Source organism: Caretta caretta, chromosome 5 (genome assembly GCF_965140235.1).
Source record: "Caretta caretta isolate rCarCar2 chromosome 5, rCarCar1.hap1, whole genome shotgun sequence".
NCBI classification, from domain to species: domain Eukaryota; kingdom Metazoa; phylum Chordata; order Testudines; family Cheloniidae; genus Caretta; species Caretta caretta.
In genome coordinates this window covers 23,995,462-24,010,540 of record NC_134210.1, presented here as the reverse complement: position 1 = coordinate 24,010,540, position 15,079 = coordinate 23,995,462, and the positions used below count along the sequence as shown (strand labels likewise).

General features: G+C 42.2%; 1 long non-coding RNA gene across 2 annotated transcripts in view; it reads right to left on the bottom strand.

The window, feature by feature from the left end:
• Positions 1 to 15,079, bottom strand: part of LOC142072104 (uncharacterized) — a 244,457-nt gene that overhangs the window by 55,597 nt on the left and 173,781 nt on the right. The window lies entirely within an intron of this gene.

Below are 15,079 nucleotides of genomic sequence, written 5' to 3'. Positions count from 1 at the left end.
GGGGGGAAGCAAACCTGGATTTGTGCTGGTAATGGCTCACCTTGATTATCATACACATTGTAAGGAGAGTGATCACTTTAGATAAGCTATTACCAGCAGGAGAATGGGGTGGAGGGAGAGAAAACCTTTTGTAGTGATAAACACCCATTTTTTCATGATCTGTGTGTATAAAAACATCTTCCGTATTTTCCACAGTATGCATCCGATGAAGTGAGCTGTAGCTCACAAAAGCTTATGCTCAAATAAATTGGTTAGTCTCTAAGGTGCCACAAGTACTCCTTTTCTTTCTGAAATGTTCGTAACTCTGAAGAAAGCATTATGGTTCTTTCAAAAGTTTACAACTCAACATTGATTTAATACAGCCTTGAAACAAGCATAGAAACAGTTTCCTTACCTTGTCAAATCTTTTTTACACTTTCCCTTTATTTTTAGTAGTTTACATTTTAACACACTATTGTACGTACTGTACTGCCCTTTTTATTTATTTTTTTTTTTGCCTCTGCTGCTTTCTGATTGCATACTTCCAGCTCCAAATGAGGTGTGTGGTTGACTGGTCAGTTCGTAATTGTGGTGTTCGTAACTCTAAGGTTCTACTGTATTTGAATTTGTAAGGTGATGAGTAGAGCCCTGAAAATCTGCTGCTATCCACTTTATATTTGCGGATAGCCATGAACCATGTTTGTGGATCGCAGATCAGATGCGGATACAAATGTTGTCGCCATAGGACTGTAGTGATAAATCATCCCTGAACCTGAGTCTGATTAAGCTACATGCTTTGATAAGTCATTCCTTTGCTAGGATCCAGACAGTCCACAAGCCAGGAGCTAGTCTTGTGATTCTCAGGGCTGGTATATAAACCTCGCAAGAGCTCAGTCTGCTCAATGTCACTTCATTGCTTGGAACTCTCCTAAGATGGATAATGGGAACTGATTCCACAAGCCTTAGCTTGCTCCTGCTCCTGGTCCTAGACCTGCTCCAGCCTTACCCTTGCTCCAGCCCTGTTCCTAGTCTGGCTCCAGCATTGGTCTTACTCTGGCCGTGTTCCAACCATGCTCTGGACTCCTGATTCTGGCTCTAACCCCCTTGCTCTGACCACAAGGTCTGACCGCCACTTCTCCAAATACTAGGCATGACCATTCAGGTCATGGTTTCTGACAGAATTACCCTTTAAAAAAAATCTAGCACACATTTTTATATTGTGCTCTTTGCAGTCCTAGTCACATGAGTTGACTCTCTTAACCATTACAAGCTGGTTTTATGAAATTGCTTCAAAAGTGGAACAGAAAAAATATTATTCGGCAAAATATTTCTATTTGTAATGCTTCTAAACAGACGAGAAATTTAGTTCACACCGTTTATGTCTAACTTGATATGTTCTCTGTAACAATCTAGATTTCACTGTATCTTAGTCACATAAATAGTAAAAAATATATAGCCCTGATCCAAAAAAGCACTTAAGTATGTGCTTAAAGGCATTGGGGAATTGGAGCCTACATCCTCATTACTTAGATGATAACCTCTTTGCGATCAGAACCATCTTTTTGTTGTGTGTCTAATACTGATACTAATTAATAACCATAACAATTGTATTCCAACCAAAGTGACAGTATCTAGATGGTCACTTTTAGCATCTACCTACTATCAGGACAAGGACAGAGGGCCTCAGCTACCTACAGAAAATCATTTTCAGATCTCACTTACAGGTCTTGTTCCACAGGCTTTAATAATACTATCTGTTCTTTCCTTCTTTTAGGACTTGATCCCACTCCCATAAAAATAAGAAACCCATGTACTTCAGTGAGAGTTGGATTAGGCCCTTTATTTATTTGGCTTGATTTAAATTATGTGCATATTGCATTAATAGGATAACAGACTGTCTGAGCTGTGTAACTCTAATTAGATTGATACACACCTGATCATAAATAGTTTTTGGCCATGAGTCAGTTTACCTCCCTTTTTAACAGAGGAACAAGTAACAGGTAATCAGCTATTCAGTAAGGAGTAGTACTGAAATGACCATCCATTTCTTTCTCCTCTGTTTTATTTCTTTTCTTAAATGTTGCAGAGAAAATTTGCCTAGTCTGAGTTTTGTAGCAATGTAAAATATACTGGGCCAATTGATGCAGTCAACAAGGTGACTTATCTGTACACATGCATTTTTTATTTTTTGAGTTGGGGTTTGGGACTTTTTATTTGCTTGCTTGTTTGATGGACTTCTCATTGCTCACATCCTAACTCCCTCTAGAATCCATGCATCATAGTGAACCAAAATCTTCCCTTGGGACAATAAGAGTTGTACTCTTGTGGCCACCAAGTCACTATGGCATCATTAACAAATCATCTCCATACATTTTAACTGGCATCATCTTTAGACCTTTATGATGACATGAAGTCCTATTACAGTTAATGGTGATATTGCATTGTCTTAACTGCGTATGATGAGGATATAGTGCACTTTGGCCATAAATAAGTTGGCTATTTCAGAATGATTTTTATTTTAAAAATATCAAACAAAACAAAATTAATTTAAAAAACTGAGCCAGTTTTGTTATGGCAGTAGCAGCAACAAGTGACTCTGAAATGAATCCCAAGTTGCATTTTAAAAAAAAAATCGAGAACCATTTAATGGAGAAACAAAAAGTGAAATGAACCAAGCTTGGGCCTGATGCTATTTCGAAGAGCCAAGACATTAAACTTCATATGCTATTTTTACAATGGAGACATCAACAATGTTAACAATAGCAGCTCTGCTTCAAGGATCTAATAAGAGCCTTAAATGCTTGTAAAAAATGTTAATAATTACTAAGACCATCTGTTTAGTACTGGAAAAAATAATTTCATCTCAATGTCTTCTTCTGAGATCATTTAGACTGGGGTATACTAGAAGCTCTGACCACAGTAAGAACCCCAGACATATAAAAGAGTCTAAGCAGTTATAATCTCTGCCAAAGATAACTGTTAGTTTAAGCAGTAGTACTGTGAAAGCACATTGAACTACTTGCTGGGGCCAGACATATGATGCACAGAATCTTAAGGGAGGAGACTAGCCACACCTTGCCCAAACCTCTGCTAGCCGATCTGCAGAACTACACTGGCACTGATTTGCTATCTACTGCCCCCTGGGCAGAAGTTGCTAACACATTTCACATATAGAGGTATATAAAACAAATCCTAGTAACCAAGAGTGAAACAAACAAGGACATGGCAAAGTTAAACCTGACCCTGACTAGTCCCTACTTACCCATGATGTGGAACAAGATGTACCTACAGTGCTACTTCATATGCCAGGCATTGTATATCAATTTCAAGTGTAATTGCTCCACTAAAACCCCTGCACAAAAGGACATTACTATGTTGCTGAAACAGCATGAGTAGAGCCTTGCAAATCTGCGGACATCTGTGGATGCAGATACATTGTTTACCATCCAATGCGGGTCCAAATTTTTGTATCCGCACAGGGCTCCAACAGTGAGATAGGAGGATGGTGTGGATGCAATGCACACAAAAGGTGGAGTGCGGATCGCGGGTCCGATACAAGTTAATTATCGCAGATGGGGATCAGACACGAATCCAAATTTTTGTATCCGCGCAGGGCTCTAAGCATGGGGTTAACTCACTCCACTATGCTTAATACTGCAGCATCTATGTGGCCAAATCCCAAGGGTCTTTCTTCCTACCTTTACTTCAGCAAAATCCCACTGAATTCAATGCGAGTTATGTGAGAAAAGATTAATTAAAAATTGATCAAGGACCTCTGTCTGGATCTGGCTCATAGTACCAGAATGTACACTGTTTCTGTACCTGGAGATCTGTTGTGATAATTAATTTAAGCAGTACTATGGTGAAAGCACATTGCACTACTTGGTATTGGTGAGCAGCGAGGCCCTCATAGAAGAACTGGTGGTTGTAAGGGACAGCCTTGGTTTGAGTGATGAGCTAATTCAATTTAAACTAAATGGAAGGATAAACAAAAATAGATTTACAACTAGAGTCCTTGATTTCAAAGGGGCAAACTTAAAAAAATTAAGGGAATTAGTTAGGGAAGTGGACTGGACTGACGAGCTCAAGGATCTGTATGTACAGCAGGGCTGGAATTACTTTACATCAATGTTGCAGAAACTATCTGACGCCTACATCCCAAGCAAGGTGGAAAAATGAGTAGGGAAGGGTTGCAGATCAGGCTGGATGAGCAAGCACCTCAAAGAGGTTAAGACAAAGCAGAAAGGCTACAAGGAATAGAAGATGGGAAGAATCAGCAAGGAAAGCTACCTTTTGGAGGTCAGAAAGTATATGGGAAAAGTGAGAACTGCCAAAAGCCAAGCAGAGTTGGACCTTGCAAAGGAAATTAAAACCAACGGTAAAAAGGTTCTATAGCTATACAAATAAAAAGAAAACAAGGAGAGAAGAGGTGGAACTGCTAAGCACTGAGGATGGGATTGGAGAAAAAAGATAATTTAGTCATCGCCAAACACCTAAACAAATATTTGCCTCAGTTTTTAATAAGGATAATGAAGAGCTTAGAGGTAGTGGCAGAATGTTTAATGGAAATGAGGATATGGAGGTAGAAATTACCACATCTCTGGTGGAAGTCAAACTCAAACAGTTTAATGGGACTAAACCAGGAGCCCTGGATAATCTCCATCCAAGAATATTAAAGGAATTGGCATATGAAACTGCAAACCCAATAGCAAGGATTTTAATGAATCTGTAAACTCGGGGGTTGTACCATATGATTGAAGAATTGCTAACATAGTACCTATTTTTAAGAAATGAGACAAAAGTGATAGAGGAAACTTTAGGCCTCAATTCTATGCAAGGTCTTAGAACAAATTTTGAAAGAGAAAGTAGTTAAGTATATAGAGACAAGTGGTAATTGGCAAAAACACAGCATGGTATTACAAAAGATAGATCATACTAAAACAACCTGATCTCCTTCTTTGAGAATGTAACTTTCTTTCTTTTTCTTTTTAAGGAAATGCAGTAGATCTAATCTACCTGGATTTCAGTAAGGCATTTGATACAATGGTGGATTCTCCATAACTTGAAGTCTTCAAATCATGGATTTGAGGACTTCAGTAACTCAGCCAAAGATTATGGGCCTATTACAGGAGTGGGTGAGTGAGATTCTGTGGCCTGCAGTGTGCAGGGGGTCAGACTAGATAATCATGATGGTCCCTTCTGGCCTTAAAGTCTGGTCTTAAAGTCTATATTTACCCTAACTGTGAGTTCAACTGTAAAAAGTGAGTGAAATTGAATAAGATGTCACAATAACCTATAACAATAAATACTGGTGGGAAAAGGTACTGAAAGATTGAATTAGTCCAAACCAAAAGGCCTACTGACATAACTCAAGGACTGTGTTAAGATCATGCCTGGTAAACAAAACAAGGGTGGAACCAGAAATCAGTGAACTAAAATTGGCATCTCAGAAATTAGTTCTAATTGTTGGACAAAATAATGAAGGAATGGGCTATTCCATCCATCAATTCATTTGTGGGTTCTTAAAGAAACTTTGGGGAGAAAAAATGGCTATTTGAGAATCACGATCATGGCTGCCCCCTTCCCACGATTTCCTAGGACCTCAGACCTTCTCCATCCCAATCATGAGAGATGTCCTGACCAGACCCAGATCAGAGAGAGGGACCCAGATGACATTGCTACCTCTACCAGCTCTAGCTGAATCCCAAATGCCACCTGAGATCTCTCTCTCTCTCTCCCCCTTTCCCACTACTTCTGTGTCTTTTTTTTCTTCCGTACCTTATTTCTTCTCTTTCCTGTTTCTCTCCTTTTTCCTTCTGTCTAATAAGAGTCTGGGTTAGCTGGCCAAGACTATATATTTTGCAACACTGTTGTAAGACCAAAAATATCTGCTTTTTCTGTCAGCATAAATATCCATCTTTCGTTTCAGAATCTACTCCGCCTCTGTCAAAAGCAGAAGAATTGGTTCCCTGTTTACACTAATGTTGTAATCAACACAGAAAATTGTAAAATCTATTTATTGCTTGGCAGCTGCCATTCTGTCTGACAGGGAGAAACTGATGTCATAACTTCTTCTCCATCACCTGGATTTCTGTGGCCATACCCTCATCTTCCCAGCATGCAACATTCGCTCACCTTCATGCATCAAAAAACTTTGATGCAGCAAGCATTAGCTATTCAGGCAGCTTGCAACCCAATAATCTGAAACACCAAGAAAAAAAACGAGGGTCCCTCAGGCAGCTTGCAACCCCAGCACCTGCATCCAAGGAGAGAGATGGTCAGGGTGACTTAGACAGTTTGCAGGAAAGGAAAGGGGGTGGATGGGAGCCAAGCTAGATTCTTGTCAAGAACAGCAGAAGAAAGTGAGATGGGAAGGTGAAGTCAACAAAAAGGCCTAGATGTTTGTTCAGGGAGAGAAGGAGGGGCTGTACAGGGAAGCAAGTAGTAGGAGGTCTACTAGCGTTCAAAGGTTGAGGGAGTGAGGTCAGCTTAAGAGGGTAATCAGGATCCGAAGCCAGGCTGGAGGGAAGATGTTTACTTATGTCAGAGAGACTTCAGAGCTGTAGAATGCTATATGATGGGTAGATGTGGGTTTGCCCAGAAGAGAGACACCTGACACAGAAAGTGGCAGTGTTCAGCAATAAGCTCAGAATTGTCCACAGCTATAGAAAAACTGGAGCTTCCACAGGTATTTCTCAATGACCATCCACTGCTTTTGAATTTTAGTGATCTATATTACACACATTGATCTCTCTAGTTATTTGGTGTCTGATACAAATGTACAGTCGTTTTCCTTTAATGCAGATTTATGTGAGCATATTATGCCTGCTCACCCTTATAAGCTGGTGGAGAAGTTCAGTGCACAGAGAACTGCAGGTGCAGCTAGTTACATCCCCTTTTCCAGGAAGAATTTTATCTCCTGGTCACAGAAAAATGTAACACAAATATTTCCAGCTTGGTGCTTCTTGCCTAGTTCTGGGTTCCAAGTACAGCCTTCTCCCACTCAGTCTCTCCCTTCGTGTTCCTAGAGCAACAGGTATTGTGACCCCATCAATGGAGCACTTGTGCAAGCTACTGATACTAAAGTTATCATTTAAGTTAGATGGGGAGTTAGACTAGATGACCCTTACAGTCCCTTCTAACGCTATGATTCACAAAGAACAGAGTAGGACCTTTCTGTCCTGCAATGACTGGCCTCCTGCCTCAAACCCAGAGAAAGTTCAAGGCCCTGGTTATCAACTATATTTAAGCCATTAGTCCACAAGTTGCACCCAGAACCCCCCAACAAGCCCCTGTGCATCCAGATCCCCTCCACCCCCGGATACCTCACTGAGCTGCCCACAACCAGATTGCTCCATACAGAAACCTCTCACCCCCACCTGGATTCCCTCACACTAAGCCCCTCCACACTTGGATCCTGCTGGGCTGAGCCTTCCCACCCGTACCTGGCATGGAGGGGCAGGGGCCTGGGGTATTTCTGGGGCAGGCTGGGTCTTTGCACTGTGTCAGGATTGGGTGCAGCCTCACCGCTGAGTCCGTGTCCCAGGGAGGAGCCGCACAGTGCTCTCCCACCTCCCAGCCAGTGTCCTGTATCCCCCAATGCCATGCTGGAGCCTCCACATTTATTTGACAAATAAAATTTGCAGAATTTTAAAATATTATGAGCAGAATTTTTAATTTTTTAGCGCAGAATGCCCTCAGGAATAAAATATATACTAAAATCTTGAGTTAGACCTATCAGCCAGTCATCCTGGTTGTTTTTTCCAACACTCTTTGGGAAATGAGGTCTTAAGTATCTCACTTTTGCATGATTACTCACCACTTTACTGCATCAATCATGTCTTGTTTGCTGAAAAGTATGGTGTTTTAAAAAAAGTTTAGTCTTAAAATTTCAAGCTGGGTGTACTCCACCTGCTCATTCATGGATGAAATTACACACACACACACACACAAAATCAAGCGTGTCCCTATTAAGTGAGAATGAAGAGGGATACTTCTCAGCCAGTTTTTTGTTAGTTGCAAATGTATTATGTGTGCACTGGAAATAGATTAACAAAGCAACTTGTAAAAAATTATGACAACACAAAATCAGAGTTAGCAAGAAGTGGAAGACAATTCTATCAAATAACAGAGTCAGATATACACTCTAGAAACAGGACAGGAAATCATTAGTCTGAAAAAGCAATGATTAGTGCAGATCAGGGGTGAGCAACAGGAACCAAATATTTTTATGATGTTGTCAACTCCATTATGTAATCCTGTTCATAACTTTATCAACCTCCATCTTAAAACGAGTTTGGCTGTTTGCTCCCACTGTTTGTATTGGAAGGCTGTTCCAGAACTTCAAGCCGCTAATTGTTAGAAATCTCTCATTTCCAGCCTAAATTTATTCATAGCCAGTTTGTTCTTGTGTCATCATTGTCCTTTAGCTTAAGCAGTTCTTCTCCATTCCTGATATTTATGCCTCTAATGCATATATAGAATGCAATCATATCCCCTTCTCAGCCTTCATATTGTTAGGCTAAACCAACAAAGCTCTTTTAGTCCTCTCTCATAAGACAGGCTCTCCATTCCCCTAATCATCCTAATATCCAGCCTCTGCACCTGTTTTAGTTTGAATTCATCTTTCTTTAACATGGGTGACCAGAATTGTACACAGTATTCCAGATGAGGTCTTACCAATGCCTTGTACAATGATATTAATACTTCCCTATCTCTACTTGAAATACATTTCCTAATACATCCTAAAAAAGCGTTTGTTTGGGGTTTTTTTCTTTTTTCTTTTTATAGTCACATTACATTGGTGACCCACAAATACACCCAGATCTTTCTCCTTTGTTGTTTCCGTTTGATGAGCCCCTAGTTTATAGAAGAAATTCTTGTTATAGTCCCTAAGTGCATGTCCTTGCACTTTGTACTATTATATTTCATCCTATTTCTAGTACTCCAGTTCTCTAGGTCAGCCAATTCTTCCTGTACAATATTCTGATCTGTCTCTGCACTGATTATCACTCCCAAATTTGTATTATCAGCACATTTAATTACCACACTCCGACTTTTCGTGTCAAGGCCGTTATTGAAAATATTAAATAAGATCAATCCGAAGACCAATCCTTGAAGAACTTCACTAGTAACCTCTCTCCAGCCCATTCATTCTCCTTTCAGCACAACCTGTTGTGGTCGCCCCTTTAGCCAGTTCCTTACTCACTTTACAATTCCTGTACTAATCCCCGTCTTTTCTAGCTTACTAATAGTTTCTTCTCTGGTGCCATATGAAATGCTTTACTGAAGTCTAGATAGATTAGATCTACAGCATTTCCCTTGTCTAAGAAATCAGTTATCTTAGCAAACAAAGATATCAGGCTAGTCTGGCATGATCTGCCTTTGATAAATCCATTTTGTATTTTATCACATTTTCCATTTACCTCACAGAAAATGATTCTTTCCCTCTAAATTTGTTCTCAAGCCTTGAATAGTCCTCAGGTTAGACAAATGGGTCTGCTTGGCTCACTTTTTCCTCTTACTTATTCACAGGTACTACAGTTGCTATTCTCCAGTCATACAGTATCACCCCACTTTGACGATTTATTAAAAATCCTTGCTACTGGACTTGCAATTTCATGTGCTCGTTCTCTCAGTATTCTGGGATGGAGGTTATCCAGTCCCCCTAACTCAAACACATTAAGCTCTCTGAGCTTTATTTCCACCTCAGATGTAGTCATTTCCATTTCTATACACTCATTCCCATTAGACATCTTGCTTTTGCCCCCATGTTCTACATCATCCTTATTAAAAATTGAGGTATAATATTCATTTAGTTTTTGGGGCCATACCTAGATTATTCTTAATCTCTATCCCATCCTCACTGCATAGCAGTCACTTCTTGTTTCCTTCTTATTTATATGGCTAAAGAACCTTTTACTGTTTGTTTTAATTTCCTTTGCAAGGTGTTACTCAGCTTGACTTTTGACAATTCTCACTTTCTCCCTAGACTTTTTAACTGCCATGACCCAGATTTCTTTGCTGATCAATCCCTTCTTCCATTCCTTGTAGGCTCTCTGCTTAATCCTATTATCCTTTTTGAGGTGGTTATTCATCCAATTACATCTGAAAACTTTCTCTACAAGTTTTTTCCCTTGCTTGGGATGCAAATTCCAGATTGTTTGACATAAAGAAATTCCAAGCCTCCTCCAGGTTTAAGTCCTTGAGCTCTTCAGCCCAGTTGCCTTCACTAATTTGTTTCCTTATGTCACAAACCCAGGTTTTCTATGACTGATCTTGGATACCTGCTGCCACCACCAAGCTTCTGACTTGGAAATTTTACTTTGGAGCACCCCTCCTTCTGCTCCTTTGTTGCAAGGACCCAGTCCCCAGGAGAGGAGATAATCTGATAAGTAGGGTAGGTGTTTTTGAAGGCCACTGAGAAAATCTTAATTCACCACAGCTCCACTCCAGACTGAATGAACAAACTTATTTTATTTCTTAACATAAAAATCTATGAATGAACTCCGGTACTGATCATCTGCCTGTGCCCACTTTCCTTTTCAAGACCCAAAACGTCTCATTTCATACTCCAGTTCAGCCTTCCTTCTCATAAACCAGAGAGTCTGATGTTCTGCCAATCTGGTCTCACCACCAACCACTCAGAAGCTCAGACCTCTATCATCCCTCATGGACCAGTCTCTGGAATCTGGAGAGAAACTTCTTGGCAATTTTAGCAGGCCCAGACCAAACCATCTCCAGCTGGCAGGTCTCTAACCTTACCCTCCCAATAGTTCTCCTCTAATGGCTGACTTTTAAATAAACATTCTGGGGTGGCTCCTAGCAACTCAATAGGCTCTCTCAGAGTCCTTAGTGGTTTGAAATCACTATCTCACTTCCGCCCACATAGTTCACCTCCCACATACCTCATAACTAAAATAATATGAATGGAACACACACCCTAACATTCTCCACACCTTAGTTTGCTCAAGTCTGTCCTTTTGAAATAAAAATAGCTTAGGTTTCACAGTAGCAGCCATGTTAGTCTGTATTCGCAAAAAGAAAAGGAGTACTTGTGGCACCTTAGAGACTAACCAATTTATTTGAGCATAAGCTTTCGTGAGCTACAGCTCACTTCATCGGATGCATTCAGTGGGGAGATTTATATACATAGAGAACATGAAACAATGGGTGTTACCATACACACTGTAAGGAGAGTGATCACTTAAGATGAGCTACTACCAGCAGGAGAGCGGGGGGGGGGGCGGGGGGAAAAAACCTTTTGTAGTGATAATCAAGGTGGGCTATTTCCAGCAGTTGACAAGAACATCTGAGGAACAGTGGGGGGTGGGGGGGGAATAAACATGGTAAAATAGTTTTACTTTGTGTAATGACACATCCACTCCCAGTCTCTATTCAAGCCTAAGTTAAATGTATCCAGTTTGCAAATTAATTCCAATTCAGCAGTCTCTCGTTGGAGTCTGTTTTTGAAGTTTTTTTATTGAAGAATTGCCACTTTTAGGTCTGTAATCGAGTGACCAGAGAGATTGAAGTGTTCTCCGACTGGTTTTTTAATGTTATAATTCTTGACATCTGATTTGTGTCCATTTATTCTTTTACGTAGAGACTGTCCAGTTTGACCAATGTACATGGAGGAGGGGCATTGCTGGCACATGATGGCAAATATCTCATTTGTAGATGTGCAGGTGAACGAGCCTCTGATAGTGTGGCTGATGTGATTAGGCCCTATGATGGTGTCCCCTGAATAGATATGTGAATACAGTTGGCAACGGGCTTTGTTGCAAGGATAGGTTCCTGGGTTAGTGGTTCTGTTGTGTGGTGTGTGGTTGCTGGTGAGTATTTGCTTCAGGTTGGGGGGCTGTCTGTAAGCAAGGACTGGCCTGTCTCCCAAGATCTGTGAGAGTGATGGATCGTCCTTCAGGATAGGTTGTAGATCCTTGATGATGCATTGGAGAGGTTTTAGTTGGGGGCTGAAGGTGATGGCTAGTGGCGTTCTGTTATTTTCTTTGTTGGGCCTGTCCTGTAGTAGGTACTCTTCTGGCTCTGTGAATCTGTTTCTTCACTTCAGCAGGTGGGTATTGTAGTTGTAAGAATGCTTGATAGAGATCTTGTAAGTGTTTGTCTCTGTCTGAGGGGTTGGAGCAAATGTGGTTGTATCAAAGAGCTTGGCTGTAGACAAGGGATCGTGTGGTGTGGTCTGGTTGAAAGCTGGAGGCATGTAGGTAGGAATAGAGGTCAGTAGGTTTCCGGTATAGGGTGGATGCTGTCAGCTCCATTATGTAATCCTGTCCCGCGAGGGACAACTGTTTCTAAAAGGGCTTCTGAATTTAACTGGCCAAAAGTGGCGTCTTAGGCGCCGATTCCCACGGGTGCTCCAGCGAGGTGGGGAGTCCCGGCAGTGCTTACCTAGGGCAGCTCCCAGGAAGCATCCAGCAGGTCCCTCTGCTTCTCAGCCCTCCCCGGCTTCCCGCCGAACAGCTGATTCGCGGGAAGCCGGAGGGGGGCGTGGAGAAGCAGAGTGGGTCGGGACATTCAGGGGAGGAGGCGGAGCCAGAGCAGAGGTGAGCTGGGGCCAGGCGCGGGGTGGGGAGCTGCCGGTGGGTGCTCTGCACCCACCAATTTTCTCCGTGGATGCTCCAGCCCTGGAGCACCCAGGGAGTCAGCGCCTAAGGCACCACTTTTGATGTGATCGGTGGGGGGAGCGGCTGCTCCCCCTGCTCCCCCCCCAGCTACGCTCCCCCGCCCCTAGGAGACAGAGGGACCTGCCGGATGCTTCCTGGGAGCTGCCCTAGGTAAGCACCGCCAGGACTCCCCACCTTGCTCCCTGGCAGGTGCCTCTGACTCTTAGGGGTGGGGTGGGCACCCACTATGGTGGCCCAGAAGACCCTCCTGCCTGGTTCTGGGAGCACACAGGGGAGGGGAGTGGATGGGGCAGGAGTCCCAGGGCGTGGGGGTGGGCAACGACCCCCTCATGGGGTGAGGAGAGAACCCGTTATTAAGGTTTTGGCAGCTCATCACTGACCATAAGTAAGTGCTATGTGGACCATCAGTGGTCCATCCACAAACCACAGTGTGGAAACCGTGCAATATAGAAAGACAAACAACCCAAACAATGCAAACTAATAAAACTTTATCGCAATTAAATGTAGCCTTAAACACTTACCAAAGCTGTCATTTTACAGAACCAAAGCAAAACAGCTCTGTGTTGCAATGTAGTGTTGTTGGAGTACCATGTGAGCCAAACATCCAAAGCTTTCACTGTAATTCTGTGTCAATATGTTTATGGCATTTATATTTGGAAACAAAGGGATGTTCAGACTTTGCCCAAATGAGGCTGACTACAGCTATACCCATCTGTAATGCAGAAGCACAGCTTATACAGACAAAGGTCATAACATGCAATGTTCCTCAGCACCTTTGCAATAAAGACAATGACAGCCACATGTTGGAGCGTAGAAATACAAGGTCTTATATAATTATAATTTGGGAATTTCTAAGGTGCTTTTCCCCTGCTCTATTCAGCTCATGGTCCTCACTTTGACCATCCCTGTTCTAATGGTTTCCCTGTTCTCTTTTGCCCAATACTTGATCAAAATGATTTTCTGAAGAATTATTTGGATTAGGTCTGACTTTCTCCCCCATTTCCAGACTTTTACACTCTTTGAATGGGACTTTCCACTTCAGGGCTACCTTACTTGTTCATTTGGACCACTTACATGGCTTCTTGGCAAAGTGTGCTGATGTTCCTGTATTTTAGAACTCCGTTAAATGATTCTTCTAGTGTCAGAGCTCTTTCCAGGAAAGTTTCCCATAATTGTGTCTCTTGGTCTTGTATACTGTGACGGGGCAAGGCCAGATGGCTATAGAAAAGTAGTGGGAGATAGATATATTAGCTGCAGGCTAAACAAATCCCTGGTACCAGGATAAGAGAAATGGCAGCTTCTCCAGGTCAATTAAGACACCTGGGGCCAATTAAGAACTTTCCAGAAGGCAGGGAGAATGCTAGGTGGATTGGGACACCTGACGCCAATCAGGGGCTGACTGAAACTAGTTAAAAGCTTCCCAGTTAGTCAGGTGGGGGTGCATGTCAGGAGCTGTGGGAGGAAGTTGTGCTGTTGGAGAGGCTGAGCTGTACACACCATATCAGGCACAAGGAAGGAGGCCCTGAGGTAAGGGTGAAGTGGAGCTTGAGGAAGTGGGGGCTGCTGTGGGGGAAGTAGCCCAGGGAATTGTATGTGTCATGTTTCTAAAAGGTCAGCTACCATAGCTGATACTATTAGGGTCCCTGGGCTGGAGCCTGGAGTAGAGGTCGGGCCTGGGCTCCCTTCTCCCCTCCCCCCACCCCCGATTAATCACTGAGACTGGGAGACAACAGAGACTGTGCAAGGAAGGATAACTTCTCCTCACCTCCCTCGCTGGCTTATGATGAAAATGGCTCAGTAGACTGTGACCCTTGTCTCTAGAGAGAGAAGGGTTATGTGGAGGGTCACAGTGAGCCTCTGAGGCTAGCAAAATCCGCCAGGAAACGTGGGACCCACAGAGGCAAGGACAGAGCTTTGTCACAATACATATTACCAGAATTACAGAAAAGTATCTTTCCAAATCCCTGAGGATTTAAAGAAAACTCAGGTTTATTAACACTTTATTGTATAGCAGAAATTCTTTAAACTCTTTACTATGAAACTTTTACATTTCTTTCCTGAAGTCTCACTGGCAAGTTAAAAAGAAAGCTTGTGAAGCTGTAGAACCATGCTGGTGACTGATATTTATAACAAACAATTTGCTGTAAATTTGTCACAAGTCAAATACTTAACATATTTGTCTTCTGCTGGGTAACCCACTCCCTATTACCAATTCTTGATTTACAGGCTTACCATCTAGGAAGTACCACCTTTAAAAAAGCATATTTGTGGGATTAATGTTATAATGTCTGCCAATTAATATTAGCCAGCAATGTGGTTTCATCTCTGGAAATTATGCTGGGGGAGCACTTCCTGGAATAATGTCCATAATACTGGCAATGATCATTGGCATTGATGCTGGCTGTCAAAATACTGCACCCACTGAGGTCCTCTGCATGCCCATTTGTGCTTGGAGG